The sequence below is a fragment of the Mustela nigripes genome, chromosome 9 (genome assembly GCF_022355385.1).
Source record: "Mustela nigripes isolate SB6536 chromosome 9, MUSNIG.SB6536, whole genome shotgun sequence".
Taxonomy (NCBI): Eukaryota; Metazoa; Chordata; class Mammalia; order Carnivora; family Mustelidae; genus Mustela; species Mustela nigripes.
The window spans coordinates 38,329,246-38,342,537 of NC_081565.1; the positions used below are offsets into that span (position 1 = coordinate 38,329,246).

At 37.8% G+C, this 13,292-nt stretch overlaps 1 long non-coding RNA gene across 1 annotated transcript in view; it reads left to right on the forward strand.

Annotated features, from left to right (window-relative positions):
* LOC132024679 (uncharacterized) overlaps positions 1-13,292 on the forward strand; it is a 75,251-nt gene that overhangs the window by 10,184 nt on the left and 51,775 nt on the right. The gene's annotated exons all lie outside the window — the stretch shown is intronic.

A 13,292-nucleotide genomic window follows, 5' to 3' on the forward strand; every position in this document is an offset into this window, starting at 1 on the left:
TCCCATTCCCAATGACTTTGTAGCACATTTATAAAGTTATATGATTCCTTTTGTAATATATTCCGATTTAAAAATCATTGGAATTTGCTTTGTTTTATAGCACATTTGTTTTATTTATAAAGAACTATTTTGTGAATGGAGAGTATATTGTTCCATTAATAATGATTATTTATTTATTTATTTATTTTTATCTTTATTTTTTACTAACATATAATGTATTCTTTGCTTCAGGGGTATGGGTCTGTGAATCATCAGTCTTACACAATTCACAGCACTCACCATAGCACATACCCTCCCCAATGTCCATCACCCAGCCACCCTATCCCTAACCCAATAATAATTTTTTAAAAGGCATCACAACTCTCTCTCTCTCCCCGACCCTGAAATACTTTGGATGTAACAAAAGCTATACAGAGTACCAAATATACAACCTTAAGGTCTGTTGTTATTAAAACAATAAAAAGGGGGGATGCCTGGGTGGCTCAGTCGATTAAGTGTCTGCCTTCAGCTCAGATCATGATCCCAGAGTCCTGATGGAGTCCTACCTACCTCTGGCTCCTTGTCAGTGGGGAGTCTGCTTCTGCCTATGCCTGTTACTCCCCCTGCTTGTGCACTCTTTCCCTGAACAATAAACAAATAAAATCATTTAAAACAACAACAACGACGAAAGAAATTAATGAAGTTAGAAAAAGAAAATAAAGAAAATATAAGTGAGTAACAAAATATTAATGAGTTTTATAATATTTAGAACTGAATACTTGGGAGAACTGTATCTTTGAAAAAATAAAAATACAAATCTCTGACAAATTAAAAAAATGAGATAAAATATGCAAATATTGATTGAGATACATAACTACAAATACAATATTAAAATAATATAATACTGTAAGATATTCTATGCCAATAATTTTGAAACTCATAAAGAAAATTTCTGACCAAATATATAAAATCTGTAACAGTTGGAGCTTCCACCCCTCAGAGATATATTTGACTTTGGTTCAAATAGTCCAAAAACCTGCTCATACTTTGGGGTTTGGCTACTACTGCTCTGTAGTTTGCTGAACATCTATACTCCTGCATCCATCTAACATGAGTCAATCTGCCCTTTCAATTTTCCACATGGAAACCATTCAGATCACAGAAAGGGTTGGTCAGTTTTTCTGTAACAGGCTAGACAGCAAGTATTTCAGTCTTCGTGGGCGCATACATTACTTCTTGTCCTTCTTCCTCTTCTTAGTTTACAACCTTTGAAAAAACCGCATAACTTTTCTTAGCTCTCAAGGTGTATGGGGGGTGGGGGGAGCTGCACTTATTATGGCTTCCCTGGCGGAGAGACGAGAGGCTGGATGGTCGGGTCACCTGTACCCAGTGTACCCAGTGTATCCAGACCTTGGAGTTATTACTGGGGCTCCTAGGGCAAGGGTGCGGTGGGCGGGGCTGCAGACAGCACGGGGCGGGGCTTAAAGCCCCGCTTCCTCCTCCCGTTCCTCCTGAGCAGTGAAGCATCGCCTTTTCCCTGCGTAGGGGTGCCTGACAGCGGCCCATTGCTTGGACGGCCACCAATGGCTGTGGAGGATGGCCCTCCTGTCGCAGGTGAGCCCTGGCGCCTCCCAACAGCTCCCCGGGTGAACCCCGCCACCCTGGCTTACCAGCCAGCCAGGCACGGAGGGCGGGCGCGGTGGGCACTCTGCATCCCTGCGGCCGCCCCCTACCCTCGGTCGGGGCAGGGGAAGAGGCTACTAGTTGTGTTTGGCCGCAGGTGGTAGTTTTGTCAACCCTGCCCTGAAGTATAATGCAGGCCGGGTAGCCATTTCGCCTTCGCTTCTGGGTTTAATACCGACTTCACCTTTTCCTGGTTGTGTCAACCTGGGAAAAGTATTGAATCTCTCCGTGCCTCATTTTCCTCATTTTGAAAACAGTGGTAATAACAGAGTTACAGTCTTCAGAGTTGTGATGAAAATGGAATGAGCTAATATGTGTACTGTGCTTAGAAATGTGGCACATTGTGCACACTCACTGGTTGTTGGTTGTTATTATTTTTTTTATTTTTTAAAGATTTTATTTATTTATTTGACAGAGAGAAATCACAAGTAGGCAGAGAGCCAGGCAGAGAGAGAGAGAGAGGAGGAAGCAGGCTCCCTGCCGAGCAGAGAGCCCGATGCGGGACTCGATCCCAGGACCCTGAGATCATGACCTGAGCCGAAGGCAGCGGCTTAACCACTGAGCCACCCAGGCGCCCCTGTTGGTTGTTATTATTAAGCGTTTAATTTCATATAGACTATTTCTGTTCATTGGATTCAATCACATATTGCCTAGCCATCTGCTTTCTCCTTTTTACCCCTACTCTGTTTTTTCTCTCTTCTCCTCATGTTCATTCAGATGTAACCAAGAGATTCCTCACCTTTTCTTTTTCCCTTCCTTTCTTCTTCTTCTTTTTCTTCTTCATTTTTTCTTTTCTTCTCCTTTCCTTTCCTTTCTTTTCTTTTCTATCAGGCATGACTCTACTTCTCAAGGTCAGGTTTGCCTGTAGTCTTACACTCTTCAGAGTAGTCTTACTTATTTTATTCTCTAAGAAAAATTCTAATGAGTAAATTTTTTTGTTCACAACATCACATATAAATTACCAAAAATGGACTCTAGAAAAAATGGAAAACTAAGCTAGTGCAATAATCATGCAAGTAATAGGAAAACTTATCGAAGAATTAGATCCAAAAATGTTAGCTCAGGCTTAATTACCCCCCCACCCCCCAAGCAGGGAGACTGGCTTGGGTCTGATAATGACTTGACTTGAAGGTAGACATTTAACTGAGGGAGCCACCCCAGCACCCCTGATTTTGAATTTAAATGGACTTTTTATTATGGAAATATGATCATATGAAAAAGTAAAAAGAATTATATAATGAACCCCATGTACCTATGACCCAGACTCTCAATTATAAAGTCTTGGGCAATATTGTTTTTACTATATCCTCACCTAATTCTTCCCACAGTTGATAATTTGGAAGCAAATACCTGACTTTATACAATTTCATATGTCATATATTTTGTTTTAAAAATGTAATCACAATATCACTATTATGTTAATAAGGTTAACAATACACTACTCCCAAAATATCATAAATATGCTGCCTATATTAAAATTTCCCTAATTGTTTCATAAAAATTTTTTTTAAAAAAGATTTTATTTATTTATTTATTTGACAGAGAGAGATCACAGGTAGGCAGAGAAACAGGCAGGGGGGTGGGGTGGGGAAGCAGGCTCCCCGCTGAGCAGACAGCCGGATGTGGGGCTGGATCCCAGGACCCTGGGATCAGGACCTGAGCTGAAGGCAGAGGCTTAACCCACTGAGCCACTCAGGCGCCATGTCTCATAAAATTTTTAAATGGTTTATTTGTTTAAACTGGGCTTCCTACTCGTTCTCTATGAATTTACAAATACACACATTCTCTTTTTTTCTTGTGTTTGATTTTTTGAGGAAATAATTGTCCTGTAGTGTTCTACAGCCTGGATTTTGCTAATTGCATCTCCATGGTGTCATTTAATATGTTCTTCTGTCCTTTGCAAATAGGTACATGTATCTTGAAGCTTGATTAGGTGATGCTTGTGTGTTTTGCGTAAGAATGCTTCATAGATGATGTTGTATACTCTTATTAGAAGGTACATAACATCTGTTTCTCTCTTTTCTTTCTTTCTTTTTTTTTTTTTTTTTTTGATGTTAGCAGGCATTGATGATTATTTCCTAGACTCACTAATCATTAGGAGATGGAAATGAAGATGTTCTAATAGAGTATTTTCAAGTTGGCTCTTGAGCCTTTTTTGACATAACCTAGCTGTCTTTGATAGCTTCCTTGCTTTCTGGTATAAGCATACACCAGAATATATAATCTGTTATAGTAAGAGATTCCTCATTCACTTTGTATATTTTCTCTCCCAGACCTAGAACCTGGTTCCTGTTATTATGAAATGGTATTTAGAGACATAATCTACCCTTAGGGATGCTCATGGCTGTGGAGTTGGTCTTAGTAGAAACAATGTCTTTTCAGTGAATGGAGTTTTTGTTTATAAAATATATTGTTTAGAAATTTCTAATTTTATTTGTGAATATGATTTATAATTATGTAAATTATTTTTAGTTTCAAAGTTGTGATATTGTTTTTTGAGATGAGGAATATGTATTTGGTCTTTGTCCAGTTTTTGGCACAGAGCTCCTAATACCCTTGGAATTTATGGGATGATAAGAGCAATAAAGGCATCTTTTGTTATGTTAATGAGGCAGCTTTTGGAAAGCAGCTAAGGATGGGGGATGGTTGCCAGAGGAGCCAACCTTGTGATTAAGGTTGGAACTTGCAGGCCTGGGAACAGGAGAGGGACTGAAGGTTGGATCAATTTCCACCAGTGATTGAATCATGCCGGTATAATGTAGCCTCTATAAAACCCCAAAGGACAGGGTTCGGAGAGCTTCAGAGTTGGTGAAGTGTAGAGATTTGGGAAGAGTGATATGTCTGGAAAGGACATGGAAGCTCTGTAGCCTTTCCACGTAACTTGTTCTATGTTTTATTCCATCTGGCTCTTCCTGAGGATATCATTAATATCCTTTTATAATTAACCAGTGATCTAGCAAGTCAAATTTTTCTTTAAATTTTATGTGCTCTAGCAAATTAATTGAACCCAAGAAGGGGGTTGTTAGAACCTCCAGTCTATATAGCTAGCCAGTCAGAAGCACAGGTGACAACCTGGACTTGTGACCGGCATCTGAAATGGGGGTGAAGGGCAGTCTTGTTGGACTCAGCCCTTAACTTGTGAGGTTTGATGTTATCTCCAGGTAGTTAGTGTCAGAATTGAGTTAAATTGTGGGATACCCAGCTGATGTCTGAAAATTGCTGGTGTGGGAACCTCCCTCCCCAACAACCACACACACCACCCCATGTTGGAATTGTTACCAGAAACTTTCAACGTCAAATCTGTAAAACAAAGTATATTCAGAGATGTCTAGCTTCTGTCCCAATCTTCATCCTGTTTTTTCCTACCTCTTATGTATTATTTTTCAAAGATTTTATTTGTTTATTTGAGAGAGTGAGCAAGAGAGAGCACAAGCTAGGGGGAGGGGCAGGGGGAGAAGGAGGAGCAGACTCCCCACTAAGCAAGGAGCCTGATGTGGGACTAGATACCTGCACCCTAGGATCATGACCTGAACTGAAGGCAGATGCTTAACAGCCACACAGGCACTCTGTATTTTTTTGTTTATCCATCAGTTTAATTTAACAAAAGGAAATATGTGAGTATGCTTTTAAGTTTTTCTTTTGTAGACAAACAGGGATGTGTAATGCATCTTTTCTCCCCCATTTTTTTTAACCTAACCACTTATCATGGAGATCACTCTGTAGCAGTGTATAGAGCCGTTTCTTTTTATGATTATCTAATACTCTGTTATGTGCATGTACGATTGGTAGACATTTTTGTTTACATTTTGTTTCCAGTCTTTGCTGTTACTGATAGCACTTGGAAGAAAATCCTAGACCATGTATCTTTTTGTATGGAGTACTAAAAGAGGTATTCATGGGTCAAAGGGTAAGTCCATGTCATTTTGCTAGATATTGTCAGATTCTATTCTGTATTAGTTAGGGTGTGCAGTGGACTTAATGTGTTCTCCCAAATTCATATGTTGAAAATCTTGGTGACCCCCTGCCATTCCCCCGAATGTGATGGCATTTGAGGTTGGAGCTGGAGAGGTACCTTGAACTCTCTGCCACATGAGGCTGCTGTGACAGCAGTCTACAAGTGGTGACAGCAGTCTGCAGCGGAGAAGAGGGTCCTCTCCAGAACCCAACTGACTTAAACTCGGACTTCCAGGCTCCAGAGCTTTGGGGGAATAAATGTTGGTTGTTAAAGCGACTTAGCCTATGGTAACTCATTGTAGAGCTCAAACTGACTACCACAGGGTTATATTTGGAAACAAACCATGCCAGCTATTTAAACCAATGGAATTTAATGTAGAGAATTGCTCACTAGGTACAGCATTAATTAAATAGCTGAAAAGGTAAAAAGAGAACTTCAGGGAATCAAAAAGGCAGCAAGAGTAGGAAGCCTGTACCAGCCCTCAGCTGAGAGGACTAGGAGGAGGGATGCCATGGAACGGCCACTCATACCGCTGTGGAGATGGAAATGGTGCTGGCTGGTGCTGTGGTTCTGAGTTTGAAATGGGGAGCTCTGTGAGCCTGGGGCCCAGATCTTGAAGCGGGTGGCCAGCTGATATATATCCTGTTTCTATGGGAGATGGGAATTTACATGTATGGGGAAAACTGAGAACTGAATTTGGCTGCTGTTGTGGGGAAAGTACTGCTGCTGTCTGGGTGAAAAGCACCTTGGCAAGTGCAGGCAGACAGGACCAGACATGTGGCAGCCTGTCCCTCCCACCCTCCCCCAAACCTCCTCCCTAAGCTGCTCAGACTCCACTATGGTGCCCCACTGATAACATCCTGACCTTAGAGCCGACTGACAGAGCAGGAAGGTGGCTTGAGACTCCTGGACCCAGCATCAAAGAGCAGGAAGTAAGACAGGATGAATTTGGAGCCAGATTATGGTCTCCACAGGGCCACCTGCCATAGGTGTGGAAGCGCCGTTACGCATCTCTCCCAGCAACCAGATGCAGTATTTTGCCCGATGTGTAGATTTTTGCCATCAGATTCTTCTTCTCAACAACAGATGATCATGCTTTATAAACTCTTCTAAAGCATCGAAAAAGGTGGAAGGTATAACGGTTCCTACTGCTTTTATGCTTATCATGTATGATGGCTTTAACACTGCTTGTAAACACTTCACAACTCTACAGAAACACAGTTGACACAGAATAACTCTATGACCAGGGATAAAATGACTGTGCCTGACCGTGCCAGCCAGCCTCAACCATCTGTTGGCAAAAGTGAACAGTGGAGTCCTTGCTGCATTCCTGACAATTAAAATAGAGAGACTTTTCTATATTTTTATCCTTTTGAATTTTGCAGTTTACCTCGCTCAGACTTAAGCTAAAGAGAGCTTTTGTTATAAAATAAGGCTTTTTGTTAAAAGGTTCCTTTTCCTTGCTTCTTTGAAAATTACCTTCATAAAAGGGAACATCTAGAAAATACCCCCTTAGTTTTCATTTGTTTGTTTTCATTTCATATGTATTTTGACATGCATACATATTTTTATGAAAGCCAATGAGTCATTTATAATTTTTTTATACCTTTACTGATAAAATACTGTTTCTCAACTTTTCTCCAGCTAGTCATCCCAATTATTTAAAGATCTTAAGGATCGAAATATGCTCCCCACTGGGGAAATCACTCAGAGATACATCCTCTTACATTCTAGACACATTCTCCATTGAGTTTTAAAATCTTTGATATAAATTTGTAAAGGTTAAGTCATCATATAAATAGCAGTGCTATTAACAATCACAAAATTAATGAGAATAATAATGAGCTCAAGCATGTAAAATGCCAGAGTTAGCATAAACACTGTAATGCCTCTGTGTATGACATTTTTGTATTGCCATAGGGAAAAGTTCCGGGAGCTAGTTCTCTAAGAAGTGCCAGTACGTTCTTTCTGCAAATAAACTGCTCATTATCTAAGTTGTTTTTGCAACTTTTGGAGAAAGCAAAATGAGGTATCCCTGAAGGAGACATTTATCTCTGTGCAGTAAAAGAAAAAAGTGGTTTTTAAACAGAGGTGAAATTAAGAACACTTCTGTACATCACTTTCATTCTCATTATAAAAGTAAAGCATGTTCACTGCAAAACACTTGGAAAATCTGCCAAGGTATGTGCGTATACACACATACACACACCTGCACACACCACATACACACCCCCCCACACCCATACCCACTCCATTAAAAACTGCCCATAATCCTATTCCCCATGGATGACTTATCACTATTAATTATGTTTACTTTTATCAATGTCTGTCTTATCTCAGTAAGTGGCAAGCTCATAGTATTTAGCTATATATATGTTGCATTTTTTTCCCTCGAACATAGCATTAGAAACTTTTTTCTCAGGCCATTGCAAGTTAATTGAAAACATGATTTTTGTATTGTTGCATAATATTATATTACACAAATAGATTGTATTTTATTTAACCCTTGACCATCTCCCATTTTTAGCTACTTAAAATTAAAATTTTCTCACTTTTCCATTGTAAATAGATGAACATTTCTATGCATAAAACTTTGGCTAAATATCTAATGATTTCCTTAGCACAAATTCCTGCAAGAAGAATGGCTAGGTCAGATGGTTTGCACACTTTAGAAACTTTTCAAAATATCTTTCCAAATTGTAATTTAGGAAACTTATATTCAAATTTTCACTGGATGAGACAGAATAGCCATCTTTCAGGATGCTTCATATGCTGGATATTATCAACACTTTTAAAATTAATTTAGTGGGAGAAATTGATGCTCATTAAAAACTTATATTTATTGAATATTAATTTGTAAGTATGGTTAGAAGACCAAGATCCTGGTTTAGCCTTCATCAGAATTATAGTTGAAACCAGAGAGCACACATTTCAATAATAGGGATCTTGAGAAAAAAAAATTGGTTGACATGGATGATCTGAAAGTAAAAAGCACTGACATAGTTATTATATGCTGTTAAGGAGATGAGGGCAGCAGAAAATTTGACATTTTTAAAGTGTAAATATTAGCCAGTATTATACTGTTTTGTTTTCTCTAGATTTGTAATGTAGGTTTTTTTTTTTTTTTTTTTTTTTAAGATTTACTTGTTTGTTTATTTGACAGACATCACGAGTAGGCAGAGAGGCAGGCAGAGAGAGAGAGGGGGAAGCAGGCTCCCTGCTGAGCTGAGAGCCCTGGGATCATGACCTGAGCCAAAGGCAGAGGCTTTAACCCACTGAGCCACCCAGGTACCCCTGTAATGTAGCTTGAAATGAGGAAGTTTAATACCTCCAACTTTGTGGTTCTTTTTCAAGATCGCTTTGGCTATTTGGAGTTTTTTTGTGGTTCCATATGAATTTTAGGCTGGCTTTTCTATTTCTGTGAAAAATGCTATTGGATTTTTGGTAGGGATTGCATTGAATCTGTAGATTATTTTCAGTAGTATGGACTTTTTCATAATATTCATTCTTCCAATCCATAAATCCATTTGTTTGTATCTTTTTCAGTTTCTTTCATCAGTGTCCTACAGTTGAATTTGCTAAGAGAGTGGATCTTACCTGTTCTCACCATACACACACACACACACACACACACACACACACGTGTGCACACTCGAAGGTGGAAAAGGGAGGAGCAGCTTGTGATCCCTCTGTTTCTCTCTCTCTCTGTCAAATAAATAAAATATTAAAAGAAAAAAAATCATATATTCAAAGTATACAGTGTGATGATTTGATATGTGTAGAGGTTGAGAAATATTACCACCATCAAGCTAATGAACATCATTACTTTTGTGCATGTGCACAGTTTTTTTGTGTTTTTTTTTGTGGAGCCTGACTCAGGGCTCTATCCCAGGACCCGGGGATCATGACCTGAACTGAAAGCAGATGCTTAATGACTGAGCCACCCAGATGCCCCAATATATATGATTCTTATTTGTCAATTATATCTCAGTAAACCTGGAAAAAATGGCTTAGCCCTTTGGGAGCCAAATATGAATATTTCATTACATTGGACAGTAAAGATCTAGCCACATTTTTCTTGAATAATTTCTTTTTTTATGTCTTCATGAATTTGGATCAAACCAGTTCATCAACAAGATGTTCTTCAGTGACACACTGATCTTTACTCTTGAGACTGTTTATAAAAACTACTTTAGAGTAAAAAATTTTGTTTATTTAACATAGGTTATAGACAATTGATATTTAAATTTTATAATATTTCACTCACAGATTCTGGCTTTATTGCCATCGCTATATTTAAACACCATCTAAAATATTCTCTTAGAGAGATGTGGGTTATTCATAAATGTATGGTGTTTAAAGCAGAAACACTTAAAAACTAAACCCAGTTAGGAAATACAGATAATAATAAGTATTGAAGAGGATGTGGAGAAATTGCTTCCCCCTCATACAATGTATTCCCTCAAACATTGCTGATGGAAATGTAAAATAGTACAGCCACTTTACTTGTTTCAAGGTTTTATTTGTTTGAGAGAGAACACAAGCATGGGGAGCACTAGGCAGAGGGTGAGGGGAGAAGCAGGCTTCCCACTGAGCAGGGGGCCAGATGTGGGGCTTGATCCCAGGACTCTGGGATCATGACCTGAGCTGAAGGTAGATGCTTAACTGACTGAGCCACCCAGGTGCCCCAAGTATAGCTACTTGAAAAATAGTTTGGATGTTTTTCAGACATTGGATATAGAATTACTATATGACCCAGCAATTCTAGTTCTAGGCATATACTCAAGATAAATGAAAACATTTATCTATGTAAAAATTTGTACATGAAGCATTATTTATAATGGCCAATAGTAGAAACAATCCAAATGTCCATTGACTGATGAGTATATAAGCAAAAAGTGATATATCCATATGATGCAATATTCTTCAGCAGAAAAGAATGAAGTACATCATGATACATGCTACACCATGGACAGATCTTGAAAACATTATGCTAAATAAATGAACCAGTCACAAAAGACCACATAATTTATGATTCCATTTGAATGAAATGTACAGAATGGGCTAATCCTTGACAAAGTAATAGCCAGTATAATCAACTTTGCAGCATATAAAGAGAAGTATGTCATGAAAAAGAGACTTAAGAAAGTAGTATAACATTTGAAAATCAAATGTGTGATTCATGTATCAACAGTCTAAGAAAAACTGTAATCAGCCTTAATAGATAGAGAAAAAGTGCCTGACAAAATTCAACATTCATTCATAATAAAAACTTCAGCAAACCAGGAGCACAGGGAAACTTCTTCAACCTTAGATAAAGGGCATCCTTGATAAACTTAACAACTAACATTATACTTAATGATGAAAGACTGAATGCTTTCCCTGTTAGCTCAGAAAGAAGGCGAGGCTGTCCACTGTCATCACTCCAATTCAATCTGTTCTTGGTCCAAATCAGTGAAATCAGCCAGGAAAAAAGAGAAAAGGTGTACAAACTTGAAAGTTAAATAAAACTATAGTCTGCTTGTAGCTCATATAAGCAGCTATGTAGAAAATCTCAAAGAATTTGTGAAAAGATTAGTGGAACCAATAAGTTTAGCAGGATTTTAGGATACAGGGTCAATATATAAAATTCAATTGTATTTTTATATATTAGCAATGAAAAATTGAGTGTTGAAATTAAAGATGAGTACGATTTAAAATAGCACAAAGATTATATACAACTTAGGTGTAAATCTCAAAAAATATGTATGGGATCTATATGCTGGAAACTACAAAACTGATGAGCAAAATCTAAGAAAGTTAAGTAAGTAATGGACAACTAGACAGTGTTCATGGATTTAAAGTCTCAATATTAACATGTCAGTTCTGTTCAAATTGAACTGTAGATTCAGTGAAATACCTATCAAATCCAGTAGGTTTTTTTTTTTTTTTTTTTTTTTTTTTTAGAAATTAATAAGCTGATTCTAGAATTTATATGGAAAGGCAAATGAAAAATCCTCTGTGCTCTCCTATTCACCTCTCCTGTAATTCCTGGAAACCACTGATCCTCCAGTTGCCTCCTGTTTTGCTTTACCTGGAATGTTAGAGAGTTGAAATCATAAACTGTTTGAGATCAGCTTCTTTCACTAAGTAATATGCATTTAAGGTTTCTCTGTGTATTTTCATGGCTTGATAGCTCATTTCTTTTTACTGCTAAGTAATATTCCATTATCTGGAGGTACCACAGTTTAATTAGTTGTTCACCTATTAAAGGACATGTTGGCTGCTTCTAAGTTTTGGGAATTATGAATAAAGCTGCTTTAGGTATCTGTGTGCAGGTTTTCATGTGCACCTAAATTTTCAGTTCATTTAGGTAAATAGTAAGGGGTGTAATTGCTGGATATTATGATAATATATGTTAGGGTTTTTTTTTTTTTAAGATTTTATTTATTTATTTGACAGAGAGAGATCACAAGTAGGCAGAGACGCAGGCAGAGAGAGAGAGGAGGAAGTATGCTTCCCGCTGAGAGAGAGCCCAATGCGGGGCTTGATCCCAGGACCTTGGGATCATGACCTGAGCCGAAGGCAGAGGCTTAACCCACTGAGCCACCCAGGTGCCCCGGTATATGTTAGTTTTATAAGAAATTGCTAAGTCTTCGAAAGTGACTATACTATTTTGCATTCCTACTAGTAATGAATGAGAGTTTTTCTTGCTCCATATCCTCTCCAAGCACCAAATGCTGACACTGTTTTAGATTTTAGTCATTTTAATAGGTATGTATTGGGATCTCACTATTGTATACATTTGCAATTCCCCAGTGACCTATGATGTTGACCATCTTTTCATGTACTTACTTGTCATTTGCTTATCTTCTTTGGTGAAGTTGTCTGTTCAGGTCTTTTGCTCATTTTTAATCAGATTGTTTATTTTATTGTTGAACTTTAAGTGTTCTCTGTATATTTTGAATAATAGCTCTTTATCAGCTGTGTCTTTTGCAAATATTTTCTCCTAGTTTGTGACTTACATTCTCATTCCCTTGAGATTGTCTTTACAGGGTAGAAGTTTTTTATTTTAATAAAGTCCAGCTTATCAATTCTTGATTTTATTGACCAGGACTTTGGTTTTGTATCTAAAAACTCATTGCCGTATTTAAAGTCATCTAGGTTTTCTCCTATGTTATCTTCTAGGAGTTTTATAGTTTTGATTTTACATTTAGGTCTGTGATCCATTTTGAGTTAATTTTTGTGAAGGTTGTAAGGCTTGTGTTCACATTGTTTTTTTTTTTTTTTTCCCTTTTTTTGCATATAGACATTCAGTTGTTCCAGCACCAGCTGTTGAAAAGACTGTCTTTTGCTCCATCATATTGCTTTTACACTTTCGTCAAAGATTAGTTGACTGTGGATCTGTTTTGGGGCTCTTTATTGTGTTTCATCAACTATTTGTCTACTCTTTCACTAATACCACACCGTCTTGATGACTACAGCTTCATAGAAAGCTTTAAGTCGGGTAGTCAGTCCTCTGACTTTTTTCTTTTCCTTTAGTATTGAATTGGCTATCCTGCTCTTTTGCCTCTTCACATAAACTTCAAACTTAGCTTATTGATATCTACAAAATAGCTTTCTGGGATTTTGATTGGAATTGTGTTGAATCTATAGATTAAGTTGGGAAGAACTGACACCTTGACTATATTGAGTC